This window comes from Odocoileus virginianus, unplaced genomic scaffold, assembly GCF_023699985.2.
Source record: "Odocoileus virginianus isolate 20LAN1187 ecotype Illinois unplaced genomic scaffold, Ovbor_1.2 Unplaced_Scaffold_1, whole genome shotgun sequence".
Taxonomy (NCBI): Eukaryota; Metazoa; Chordata; class Mammalia; order Artiodactyla; family Cervidae; genus Odocoileus; species Odocoileus virginianus.
This window is the reverse complement of record NW_027224263.1, coordinates 5197704-5211420: the sequence shown is the minus strand read 5'-3', so window position 1 is coordinate 5211420 and position 13717 is coordinate 5197704. Positions and strand designations below refer to the sequence as shown.

At 42.0% G+C, this 13717-nt stretch overlaps 1 protein-coding gene and 1 long non-coding RNA gene across 4 annotated transcripts in view; one reads left to right on the top strand and one right to left on the bottom strand.

The window, feature by feature from the left end:
* Positions 1 to 11921, bottom strand: part of LOC110130650 (uncharacterized) — a 453938-nt gene extending 442017 nt beyond the window's left edge. For 2 of the 3 annotated variants that reach the window (XR_011485895.1, XR_011485896.1), the window contains exon 1: positions 11127 to 11257. This is a non-coding gene — a long non-coding RNA (uncharacterized lncRNA). Of the gene's footprint in view, positions 1 to 11126; positions 11258 to 11833 lie in introns of those variants that run through there. The other variant, XR_011485897.1, reaches the window with a different exon arrangement.
* Positions 11922 to 12028: 107 nt separating this feature from the next.
* Positions 12029 to 13717, top strand: part of TRPC5 (transient receptor potential cation channel subfamily C member 5) — a 309416-nt gene continuing 307727 nt past the window's right edge. Inside the window, exon 1 of the mRNA XM_020881534.2 lies at positions 12029 to 12284. The gene's annotated coding sequence lies outside the window, so the exon portion shown is untranslated. The remainder of the gene's footprint in view (positions 12285 to 13717) is intronic.

Sequence of the window (13717 nt, the reverse complement as noted above, 5' to 3'; positions counted from 1 at the left end):
CTGAAGGGGAAGTCAGTCAAACAAAAAATAAGATTGAAATAGAGGAACTGGGGTACAAAAAAATATATGATGTATAGGAAAAGAATAGCTACAGGGCAGAAGTAAGTTCCTCCTTATCAGTAATGACTTGAAATGTAAATGATTGAAATTTCTAATTAAAAGACAAAGATAGGCATAACAGATTTAACAAAAAACACGATTTAAGTACCCTGTCTACAACCGACTCATTTTAGATTCAAATATACAAATGGGTTGAAAGTAAAAGGATGGAAAAGATATTTGATGCAAATAGTTGCCAAAAGAGAGTTGGTGTGAATATACTTATATCAGGAAAAAAATAGACTTTTAAGACAAAAATTGTTATAAGGGACAAAGAAGGATATTACATACTGATAAAAGGGCCAATTCATCAAGAAGATATAACCATATAAACATATATATGCCAAACAACAGAGATCCAAAATATATTATTTAAGAATTGAAGGGAGATGTAGATAGTTTTACAATAATAGTTGGAAGCTTCAATATCCAACTTTCGATAATGAATAGAACAATGAGACAGAAAAAGTTAACAAAACAGAGGACCTGAATACACTATAAGCCAACTAGATGTAACAGATATATGCCAAACATGCTTGTATTGCATGCAAAGTTGCTTCAGTGGTGTCTGACTGTATGTGACCCTATGGACTGTAGCCCATCAGGTTCCTCTGTCCATGGGATTCTCCAGGTAAGAATACTGGAGTGGGTTGCCATGCCCTCCTCCAGGGGATCTTCCTGACCCAGGGATCAAATCCATGTCTCTTATGTCTCCTGCATTGGCAGGCAGGATCTTTACCACTAGCACCACCTGGGAAGCCCGTATGCCAAACACTCCATTCCAAAACAGCAAAATTAAACATTATTTTCAAGTGCACAAGGAAACTTCTTCAGAACATACTATAGTTTAGGTCACAAAACAATTCTCAATAAGTTTTATTTATCTTATTTTAATTCTTTATTTTTTGGCCATGCTGCTTGGTATGTGGGATCTTAGTTTCCCAACCAGGGATAAACCCATGACCCCTGCAGTGGAAGCATGGAGTCTTAACCACTGGACCACCAGTAAAGCCCCTCAATAAATTTTAAAATACTAAAATCATACAAAGTATCTTCACCAAGCACAATGGAGAGGGGCTAAGAATAGACATCAATAACAGAAAGAAATTTTGTAAACAGTAACTAAACAGCAAACCCTTAAACAACAAAATTCTCAAAGAAGAAATCATAAGAGAAAAAATTTAAATACTTTAAGAATGAAAATGCATCATACCAAAACTTAAGTGATGCAGTGAATGAAGGGCTCTAAGGTACATTTATATTGTAAACACCTATGTTAAAATATAACTCAAATCAATAACCTAACTTTATACTTTGAAGAACTAGAAAAAGAACAAACTAAACCCAAATCTAGTAGAAAGAAAGAAATGATAAAGATTAGAGTCAAGATACATAAATCAAAGATAGAAAAAAAAGATATCAATCAAATAAAGTTATGTTTTGGGAAAGATTAACCAAGATTAACAACACTGATTTAGATTGACTAAGAAGGAATAAAATAAAAGCTCTTACTAAAGTCAAAAATGAAAGTGGGGACATTACTACTAATACAACAGAAACTTAAAAGACCATAAGAAAAAAGAAACAGTTGTATATCAAGATATTAGAAAACCAAGATAAAATAGAAAAATTCCTAGAACACACAAACTACCAAATGACTCAAGAAGAAACAGAAATTTTGAACAGACCTATAACAGATAAAGGGATTGAATCAGTAATCAAAAATGTCCCAAAGAAAAACTCCATATGGATGATTTCACTGGTGAATTCTATGACTGTTTAAAGGATGAAAACCAATCCTTGTTAAACTCTCCCCAAAAAACAGAGTTTTGGAAGTCTTTCCTAACTCATTCTATGAGGCCAGCATTACTCTGATACCAAAGCCAGACCAAGACATAAAAACCAAGCTACAAACCAATATCCCCTTTAAATATAAATGCAAAAAGTATCAGCAATATACTAGTAAACTGAATCCAGCAGTATATTTAAGGACTATATAACATGACTAAGTAGGAAATCACTGCAAATGGTGACTGCAGCCATGAAATTAAAAGACACTTGCTCCTTAGAAGAAAAGCTATGACCAACCTAGACAGCATATTAAAAAGCAGAGATGTTACTTTGCCAACAAAGGTCCGTCTAGTCAAAGCTATGGTTTTTCCAGTAGTCATGTATGGATGTGAGAGTTGGACTGTAAAGAAAGCCAAAGAACTGATGCTTTTGAACTGTGATGTTGGAGAAGACTCTTGAGAGTCCCTTGGACTGCAAGGAGATCCAACCAGTCCATCCTAAAGGAAATCAGTCCCAAATATTCATTGGAAGGACACATGCTGAAGCTGAAACTCCAATACTTTGGCCAGCTTATGGGAAGAACTGGCTCATTGGAAAAGACCCTCCTTCTGGGAAAGATTGAAGGAGGGAGGAGAAGGGGACGACAGAGGGTGAGATGGTTGGATGGCATCACCGACTCGATGGACATGAGTTTGAGTAAGCTCTCCGGGAGTTGGTGATGGACAGGGAAGCCTGGCATGCTGCAGTCCATGGGGTCGCAAAGAGTCAGACACGACTGAGCGATTGAACTGAACTGAACTAAGGAGGAAATATCCCAAGAATGTAAGGCTGGTTCAAGAAAATCATCCATGTAATACATCAAATTAATAGAATGGAGGAAAAACTACACAGTTATCTCTATTAATGAAGAAAAAGAGCATTTGCCAAATCTCAACATCTTTTCATGATAAAAATCACTCAACATACTAGAAATAGAAAGGAATTTCATCAACCTGATAAGGGAGATTTATGACATACCCACAGGTAACATTATACTTAATTATGTAAAACTGAATGCTTTCCTCTTATGATCAGAAACAAGATAAAGATGTCATGGTTTTTCACTTCTATTCAACATTGGAATAAAAGTTTTAGCCATACTAATTAGGCAAGAAAAGAAATAAAAAGCATACAAATAGGAAAGGAAGAAGTAAAACTATCTCTATTCACAGATGACATGATCTTATTTATATACAGAAAAAAATCCTAAAGAATACACAAAACAACCATCAGGGTCAATGGATGAATTTGACAAGTTGCATGTTATACAATATCAATATGCAAAATCATTCACATTTCTATAGATTAGGAATGAGTAATGCAAAAATAAAATTAAGAAAACAATTTAATTTTCAACAGCATCAAAAAGATTAAAATACTTTGGAATAAATTTAACCAAAGTATAAGATTTACACACCAAAAACTACAAAACAGTGCTGAAGGAAATAAAAAAAAAAAAAAAACCTCAATGAAAAGAAAAACATCACGTGTCATAGACTGGAAGACAATATTATTAAGATGGAAATACTCCCCAAAGTGATTTACAGATTCAATATAATCACTATCAAAAGCCTAAAAGCCTTTTTTAAAGAAATGGAAATACTAGCCTGTTTTGAAAAAATGGAAATGGAAATTTATGTGGAATTTGTGGACCCTGAATAGCCAAATTAATCTTGAAAAAGAAGAGAATGTTAGAAGACTCATACTTTGCTATATGAAAACTAAATACAAAGCTACAGTAATCAAAAGAATGTGACACTGGCACATAGATAAATTATACCAGTGGAATAGAATTGAGGGTCCAGAAATAAAGCCATACCTCTAGGGCAAATTGATTTTTGACAGGGTGCCAAGACCATCCCATGGAGAAAGAAGAGTCTCTTCAAGAAATGGTGCTGGATCAACTAGATATTCATATGCAAAAAATGAAATTGGACCTGTATCTCACATAATAAACAAAAATTAACTCAAAATAAATCAAAGACCTAAACACAAAAGCTAAAACCATAAATTGTCTAGAAGATAATATGGGGGAAATCTTCATGACCTTAAACTATGTGATTGATAGTTTCTTAAATATGACACCTAAAACACAAGCAACAACACAAAAATAGATAAACTGGACTCAATCAAAATTAAAACATTTTGTATATCAGAGAATATTACTGAGAAAGTAAAAAGACAAACTACAGAATGAGATAAAATATTCACAAATCATATATTTCATAAGGATTTAGTATCTAGAATATATAAAGAAACCTTACAACTCAACAAATAACAGGAAATTGACTCAATTTAAAAATGGCTAAAGGATAAATAGACATTTCTCCAAAAAAGACATATATTAAATTAAAAATTTTTTTTAATTAAGAAAAGATATATACATTGGCTGACAAGTACATGCAAAGATGTTCAGCATCACTAATCATTATGGAAATTCAAATAAAAATCTAAATAAAACACTACTTCACACACACTAGGATGGCTGTAATAAAAAAAAAAAAAAAGAACAAGTGTTGACAAGGATGTGGAGAAATTGGAACCTTTGTACACTATTGGTGGGAATGTAAAATGGTGCAACCACTGTGGAAAACAATTTGGTTGTTTCTCAAACAGTTAAACATAGAATTACCATATGACATAGCAATTCTACTCCTAGATATGTATGTACCAAAAATAATTGAAAACAGATATCCAAACAAATATTTGTACACAAAAGTTCAGAGCAGCATTACTGAAAATAGTCAAAAGGTAGAAACAACTAAATGTCCATCACTTGATGAGTAGATAAAATATAGTTGCTATGGACTGAATTTTGTATCCCTCCTAAATTCATCCCCAATTTAATGGTAGACAATTTAAGATGGTCAATTTTATGTTATATGTGTCACCCCAATACAAAAAAAGCAGAGGGGAAAAGAAAAGAAACTAGCAATTGTTGAGTTACTACCATATATTAGGCTCTGTGCTAAGCTTATGTATTATTCAATTAAAGCCACTAAACAATACCGTGGGTCATTATTGATATTTCATAGATCAGCAAACCAAGGTCCATGTAACTTAATTTTCATAACTAATAATACATGGAGCTGTAATTCAAACCCAGGTCTGACTCCAAAGTCTACACTCTGTAGCAATAACTCACTCTCCAAGAAGCTTCCATAGCTAGCCCCTCATCATTCTATCCATAAGGACCTGTGTCACTGATCAAAAATAAAGCACAGTTCACCAGATATTCCTTCACACCAACAAACCCTCTAGAGAAAAAAAATCTCAAATTAAAATTTTATATTTATACCAAGCCCTCCCTGAAATTGGGGCTTCCCTGATAGCTCAGACAGTAAAGAATCTGCCTGCAATGCAGGAGACCTGCGTTTGATCCCTGGGTTGGGAGATCCCCTGGAGGAGGGCATGGCAACCCACTCCAGCATCCTTGCCTGGGAAATCCCATGGACAGAGGAGCCTGTCAGGCTACAGTCCACGGGGTCACAAGGAGTCAGACACAACTTAGCGACTAAGCACACTCTCTGAAAAAAAAAAAAAAAGCCCATTCTTGCATAGGCAGGAAAAACAAACAGCCTTCATAGATTCACAAGGCCTGATCTATAAGTGGGGTGATTTGGTGGGCTTAATAAGTCTTTATCACAAAGATATACCTGCCTCCTCATGCTTGAACTCTCTTTACTAAGGAGATAAGAATCTTTGGTTCACAACTGGAAAAAAGGCTGAAGACAAAACTATTCCTGGGAGAGAAAACACACTGGTATTTGGATTAGGGAAGATCACATCACTTCACAAAGGCAGATTTTAATAAGCTGAGGATGGAGCAGACAGAGTAAAAACTAAACCTACCCTTTCTGAGACCACACATAGTCAGTTACAGACTCGTCTCTGTCGCTAACTATCATGGAACCTCAAACGAGGTCCTTCTCACTAGCCCAATGTTTTCTAATCTGTGATTCTGAAATTGTACTTAATAAATTTGCCCAGGGTCAGTCCCCTTTGTATTCTTATTAGTGGCAAGCACAGCAAAGTCCTTAACTAATCCATGATGTGAGTCTCTGTACTTATTTTATTAAGATTAATTGCTATTTAAGACCTTATGCCTTGATTACAGGGATCCTTTTGCTATATAAAAACCTAAACACACTTTTGAAATGTGAGACATGTTTTCAGTTACTGAGACCCACTCATGGTCCCAATTCATACAAACTTTTATTTAAATGAGTAATTAGTCTTGACAAGAGAATCAAAAGTTATGAATACACAAAGTTTGAATATACTGATTGTTGGTCCCTGCACTGGACTTGATAAGTGGCATGTTACTATATATGTATGCATGGTGCTGGGTTAGAAGTTATTCAAAGTAAATGACACTGATATAAGTTTGGCTCACTGGTAACTTATTTTCAAGGCAGCAGCTTACTCAGCTGTTCTTTGAAGGACTATTCCACACTTCCTCCACATTTTCCTTTGCTATATCCCTGATTTGGACCCCACAACTCACATCAGCATTGTTTGACTTCCTGAGGCAGAGATACTGCTGAGTGTTAAAAACCACAATCACACCAAGACATTTTTTCAACACTTCACTGTATTTTAAGAATCATCTCTTCTTCCTTTCCATTTCCATTGTTGAGTATTTCTCTAACAAGCTAGTGACTTTGTACTGTGAATGAAAAATGTGGCCTGCCATATCAGCAAACAAAGAATGCTGAGGCCGTTAAGACATCAGCCACTACCACAGTCCCAAAGGTAAGCCCTGAAGGAACTTAGGATGGAGACAAACTTGGAGGGGGGTGCTCAGGATGGGGAGGGGGGGCTTAGGATGGGAAGGCACAGGATATTGGCCCTAAATAGCTAAGGTGCGTATCCAAGGAATGATTTCTATGAGCCCAGAGTCTTGTATCTTCCCAAATATAGAAAAGCTGCTAAATTCATTAACTAGAGATATCTGGTTTTCCATAATTAACAGTGGCAATCTTTTTTTTTTCATTTATTTTTATTAGTTGGAGGCTAATTAATTTACAATAATGTAGTGGTTTTTGCCATACATTGACATGAATCAGCCATGGATTTACATGTGTTCCCCATCCAGATCCCCCCTCCCGCCTCCAATCTTTTGATGTTCCAACTACCTGGTCTTTGTTACAAAGGCCCCCATATATCCTGGCTCCTCCCTTACTCTTCGGAGCACTTCCTCACAGCTATCTGAGAGGTTACCTTCCAGCCTTAAACCCTCAGAAAGTCTGCCAAATAAAACATAATTCTCAACTTTTAGGTTGTGCATTTTTTTTTCAGTCAATAGGAAATAATAACCTGCCTTCAAACTGCTCAATTTGCTAAAGGCTTTGTGATGTTGTGGTCATGTCAATGCTGAACACACTATTAGAGTTTGAGTGTCTTACATAGGGAAGTCACAAAAAAAATTCAACAGAGAACTATGGTAATTAGCAAGACAAAGAGCAATCTACCTAAGGCAGAGCCTTAAAGAATAAGTCACTGTTTGGGGACAAAAGTGAAATAAGAGGTAGAAAGTCAGGTTGGATTCAATTCTGAAACTACCTTTCCATGAAAATCTGTAAACCTTTCCCTTAGGGGATGAAATAGTCAACAGTTTCTAAATGTATTGAAAGCTGGGATTAGGCCTTATACATCTTTGCTATAATCAACACCCTACTCTTAGTAAGTAGGGCTTCCCAGGTGACACTAGTGGTCAAGAACCTGCCTGCCAATGCAGATGTAAGAGATGTGGGTTCAATCCCTGGGTCATGAAGATCCCCTGGAGAAGGGAATGGCAACCCACTCCAGTATTCTTGCCTGGAGAATCCCAGGGACAGAGGAGCCTAGAGGGCTACAGTCCACAGGGTCACAGAGTCAGACACGACTGAAGCAACTTAGCACGCACACTCATGGTGAGTGCTCAACGAAAGTTAGATGGTGATGGGGAGGTAGAAATGCTTATAAGAATGAATTCAATCATTTGTCAAAATCTGTTAATTCGTGAGGACTCCTTTTCCCATTGTTTCCTCACAAAATATTTCATATTTTTTGAGATTCCATTTGTTCCATACAAGATCTGGACAAGCCCATGTGGATAAAATGAAGGTAAAAATCCCATCTTTGAAATGGGATGCTACATTAAATGGCAGCGGTTCACAATAGGGAGGATGATTTTGCATAGGGGATATTTAGCAAAGTCTGGCATTTTTGGTTATCACAAGATGGAGGTGAAACTGAGTAGCATGCTGTGGGGCCCTCCCAGGTACAAATCCTTTCTTTGCTCCCCTCCTGCCATCCCCGCACCCACACCACCACACCCTCAGTTTCTTGTTTGGAAAAATAGGCTTCATTCAGCCTTGGAGAACTTCCTGATTTCCACAGGGTAGATTCAAACAGTTGCTAAGCAGGGAAGGAACAGGGATGCGGAAACAAAGGAGGAACTATCAAGGAACTATAGCATAGCCTTGGAGCAGACTCCTGGCTCCTCCTGAAGGAATATATAACTGTATCTTTGAGTTCTTCTGCCGGAAATAAGGTCCACACCCAGGTGGAGGAAGGTAATTTCAGGCACATTTTTTATGCTCCAAACCGGGATACTGCAATTGTTTGGCCTCACTGTGCAATGGGCACATGACCTTTAGATCTGTAACATGGGGTATTACTGGCATTTGGTGAATAGAGGCCAGGGATGTTGCTAAACATCCTACAATGCACAGGACAGCCTCCCACAATAAGGAATCATCTGGTTCAAAATGTCAATAGTGCCCAGATTGAAAATTTCAGCTTAATCAGAAGAACAAAATGCCTTTACTCTGTAGGTTTCTCATATCAGTCTCTCTGTGCCTATTACACTCCATTTCAGTCTACACATCCCATTTACTACTCTGGTCAAGGCTATAAGAAGAGCAGAGAAGAGAGAGGGCCCTTGAATGTTTCTGTCTCAATGCACTTTAACAGTCATATCTGGATGGTGCTTAGATAGGCCCAGCCATGTGAATAAAGGTTGCCTAGAAGCCAGATAGATCTGGGCTTAAATTATCCACAGTCACTTCCATTTTTGGCTTTGAACCACTCTTGCAAATGTGGCCTCTGGTTGCAATCTGCCCTGGGAGAGTTCAAACAAATATATATTTTCAAGTCACCAAGTAGAAAACCTGAATTTCTTCATATACCCAGAGAAGATGAGTTCCCCCAGCCCCCAAGTCTAACAAGCATCCTAGGCAAGCTTAGGCTCCTACCCAGGTCAGCTTCTTAATTGCACTAGGAGATCCACAAGCAGGTTTGTCCTGGTATAGTAATGCCTGACTTTTGCATGGTGCTTTTAATTTTGGAAAGGGTTTTCCTTTGTATATCCTCAAGCTCTTAAAGAGGTTAACAGGGTAGAGCAGGAACAAGTAGGGAAAAAAATGAGTCTTATCTACCATATACTTGGAAAGCCCCCAAATTTAACACTACCCAGAATCCCCCTATGTTAAAGATGATTGCACTGTATACACAGGGCCTTTGAAAGAGACAGCTCACAAGAATGGAACTTTCTTTCCTTCTCCCTGGACACTGCTCCTGATTGCACCCTAGGTTTGAAGTAGAAGCCTCAACTGAATTGTAGTTTGGTCTGAGAAAGGGAGATGCCCCAAAGTCTTGCCCAGAGCCTCATTTCCTCCTTGCTCCCCGACAAATGAAGGACCAGCTTAATCACAAAATAGACCTCTTTTGTTTGGAAGGCTGTATATTCAAGGTGGCTGACCACACCAAAACTGCCTTTGAATGGGAGAAAAGCAGCAGAGTTCCAGAATTGAGTGCTTTAAAAAAAAAATCAACATCATAGGCCAATCTTTAGAAACACTTGAAGTTGTTGAAAGAGTATATAAAGGGTGGCTCCACCCCCCATCCCTACCTTCCCCTGTCCCACTCACAGAAACATAAACTCTTCATCCCCCAAAGCAATACATTTATCTAATGCCTCGCTCCCACACAAAAGCTTAATATTCTCCAGAATATTGGGCCACCTGGAGGCTAAGGGAACCGATGACAATGTAAAAACTTGTCTTGCTCTGTGCCCCAAGGGACTTTCTCTGGGTAACCTAGGAGAGTTGCTAGGGCTCCCTCTCAACATAAATATGCCAGTTCACCAGCACAGCAATGGGAACATTCGGCCATTTAGGCAAGGCAGACTGTTCTTTCTGGAGCTCTACTCAAGCTTGCAGTGTGTGCTCAGGGGTTTAAGGCGACAGCGAGAAGCACAGCGGAGCTTTCTCTGAGATCTAGGTTGTTCTAAGAATGGACAAGGAAATGGGTTTCAGGTATCAGCCCAGCGGCCAGAAAGGCAGAGCCCAGGCACCCGCCTTTCTGGAGAGAGGTAGTGAGGGAGATAAAAGACAAAGCAGAGCTGTGGGGTTGTGCGGGCCAAACCAGGAGATGCTGCCAGCTAGCGGACCTAATCGCCTGCAGGTTGCAGGTATAAGTCTCAGGCTTGTGGTGGGGGCAGGGCCATTTCTGCCCTTCCAGGAAGATTTAAGAGGGCCGCCAGTGTTTCTGGGCACCAGAGTGGTGGGGGTGGAAAGGTGTCTCACATGACCCAAAAGTGCAAAGACCAAAGAGTGGTCCGAGTGTCCAGTGACACCCTCCCCTCCACACACACACAGAGAAACCGCGGCCACCACTAAGCAACTTAACTCTCTCATGCTACAATACCACTAACCATCCCCTCTCCCCTTCAATCTAGGTTGGCGCTGGGAAGACCGACTCTAACCTACGGGTGAGAGGGGCAAGGATGTGAGAACTGGGCTGTGCTGCCAGGCTGCCTGCACTGGGTTACACTAGACCCGTTAGGGAGAGAAGACCCCCAGGTCAGCTCCTGGCTACCCAGGGTCCTGCTCTCCACCCGCGCTCGCCCGCGTTCTCCCGGGCTCACCTCCCCTTCCTCCGGGATGACCCGTGGCTGCCCGCGCAGCCCCACCACCGCCTGCCGGCTCAGAGCCCAGATTGAGCGGGGTAGGGGTTGGGGGTCACAGTCCAAAGTCGGGGCACTCAGGACAAGAGGGCAAAGAGAGACTCTGCCAGTCAGGCGCTCTGAGGTGCCCCAGTCCAGTCCCCTCTCCCCGAAACCACCACGCTCAGCCGCCCAGACTCTGCCACCACCCAGGGGAGGGGGAGGCCCGGGGAAGAGCAAACGAAGGAAACAGAAAATTCCGTACCGAGGGGGGAGAGATGAGACGGTGGGACAGGGCAGCGCCGGGGCTGCCTTGGGGTTTCGGCTGCGGCTTCCTTCCACCCCTGGCTACCGAGTTGCAGAGAAGCAGGAGCTGCTGCCCCTGCAGGCTGCCCCATCCTCCCTCTCCCTCCTTCCCTCTCCCCTGCCCGCTTCCCCCGCCCCTCCCCGCCCGCCCCTGCCTTGAGCTCAGACTCTGTGAGGCTCCAGGTCCGGACTGGGGGAGGTGAGAGGTGCTTTCGCCGACAGCGGCAGTCTCCCCCACCCCACCCCCACCCCCCCAACCCCCAATCGCGACGGGTTCTTCCAGCTTGCAGCCACCCAAAGGAGACGAAAAAGAGAAAAGGAGCAGAGGAAAGCCAGGAGCAGATAGAAGGGAAGGAAGAGCTCAGGGTTGGACATTTTTGGAGCTAGAGTGGGGAGGAGAACAGGAGCGCGCCTCCTCGATTTTACCTCCCCACCCCTCTTTGCTTCTCTCTCGCCCCCTTCGTTGTATAGCATTTTTCAGAAGCGGCAGCAGAAGGGGACAGAAACCTCTATCTAGTCCAGAAAGATTTGGAAGGGTGACCGGGGCTCCCGCCAGCCGCTACCTAGCAGCTGGCGCAGGAGTACGCGTTTGTGCATGTCAGAGTGCGAATGCTGGTCTGTCTCTCCCCGTGTCTTCTGTCGCCCTCACACTCCCGCCTCAGCTACCTCTGGCAGTTTCCCGTGTCCGTTCCTTCCCGTGCTCTTGCTGTGTGGTACGCTGCGTGCAGCGGGTGCGTGTGTTTGAAGGCGCCCAGGTTGGGGCAGCGAGCCGGGAGAAGCCAGCGGGAACGAGGCAGGGGCGCGGGTAGAGCAAAGAGTTTCGGGGTGCTGACGAAGGCGAAAGGTGAGCAGAGATGGCCAGCCACGGGGAAGTTTGGGAATGACTAAAAAGCGAAGGGAGAAACCACGCTAGGAGCGGGCACTTGCGCGCGTCGCCACACCCCGCCCCTTTCCCTGTGCTCATCCGCCCACCCGCCGAGCAGCCTCGAGGCCGGGCTGGGCTGTCCCAGGCGGCTGCTGTTGGCGCGCCGTGGGAGAACCGGCAAGGTGGCCGCACCGAGCTCCTTGGCTCCCAGAAGCCAGACGACGCGGATCTGAGCAAACCACTTGGCCTGGGGTAAGTCAACAGGCAGCCCAGAGCCTTCCGGAGCGCTGCCAAAAGGCAGCGAGGTGCGGGATTGAGTGAAGGTGCAGGGATGCTGAGGGCTGGGAGGTGCTAGCTGGCTGTGGGCTGGGGTGGTGGGGGGCAGAGCGAAGCCAGCAACAGATTGTTTTCGGACACAGGGAGAAAGATATGGTGCGACTCTAGAGGTGTTAGGACAAGGTGGCTCTTGGCAGTGACCAAAAACGTTGTTTTTATTTGGGATGTTCCTATAAATCAGCTTGTCTTTACCCCGGACAGTGATCTGAGATCAGTATCGACCGGAGAGACAGGAATGGAATAAAGACACTGGCCCTTTTGCCAAAAGCCACTTTAAAATGTGGAAAGCCAGGGGTGAGCTCATGAGGGCTCAGGAATCAGAGCCCCCATTCACCTTCTTTCTGTTTTGTAGCCATCAAACTTACTTACGAAATGGCCAGATTCGTTTTCCTGGCTCCTTAAAGGAATCAGGAAATACAAATGGGGAGACATCAGTCAGATCTCTGCTCAAAGTAGACACCCCCTCCCCCCAAACACACATTGACTTGGACAAACAGTCATGATCTCCAACACACACATAGGTACTGAGCTGTATTCACAGATCCTGATCTTTCTCCATGGTCTCTAAGAATGAAACTGGGAGAAGGGCTTTCTCCCCTTTGCCAACCTGGGGTCTTCTGGTCATAACCAAGTATGTGGTGATGGCTACCAAGGTTATTACTCCCTTGTGAAAAGCCTGGAGCTAGGAAACCAGTTGGGAAGACAGGATCGCTGAACTTTACCTGAGTTTATCATATGAGTAGAAGAGACAGGCTAATCAATAATGCTCCCCTTAAAGACTGTGTGTGTCAGCCCTGGCTTCAAATGAGAAATATTTACTCCACTGACATGGCACGCAGATTCACTTGTCTATTTCTACACATTTATTTTCATGGCATTTAGCAAATATGTAAAGTTTATATATTAGAATTCATCCTTGTCTATTGTCAGTTTCAGGTTTTTTTTTTTTTTTTTTTTGGTGTTTTATAGATGTTGGTGTTTGGTATTATATCATGTTTCCTTTCTTATAGACTCCTAAAAAGCTGTGATATAAATGATGTTAAGTGGTACCTTTCACCCAGTCTTTAACATTTGCTTATTCTAAATCAAAAGGCATGGAAATGCATTCACACAGTACCAAGTTGGTCTCAAAGCAAATGTTTAGCCTAGGATAAAGAAAACCCACAAGGTTTCTCTATTTGCAAGGTTGAAGGAAAAACTGAATGCCACATGAAATCTGTTTGGTTCCTGGAAGATGCTGTTTTCACGAAGTTTTGGCATAGATAGATAAATAGATAGATATAATGTGTGTGGCGCTGCTTTCATAAAGTTGTAATACATATGGTATGTGTGTATTTTTTCAAGGACTC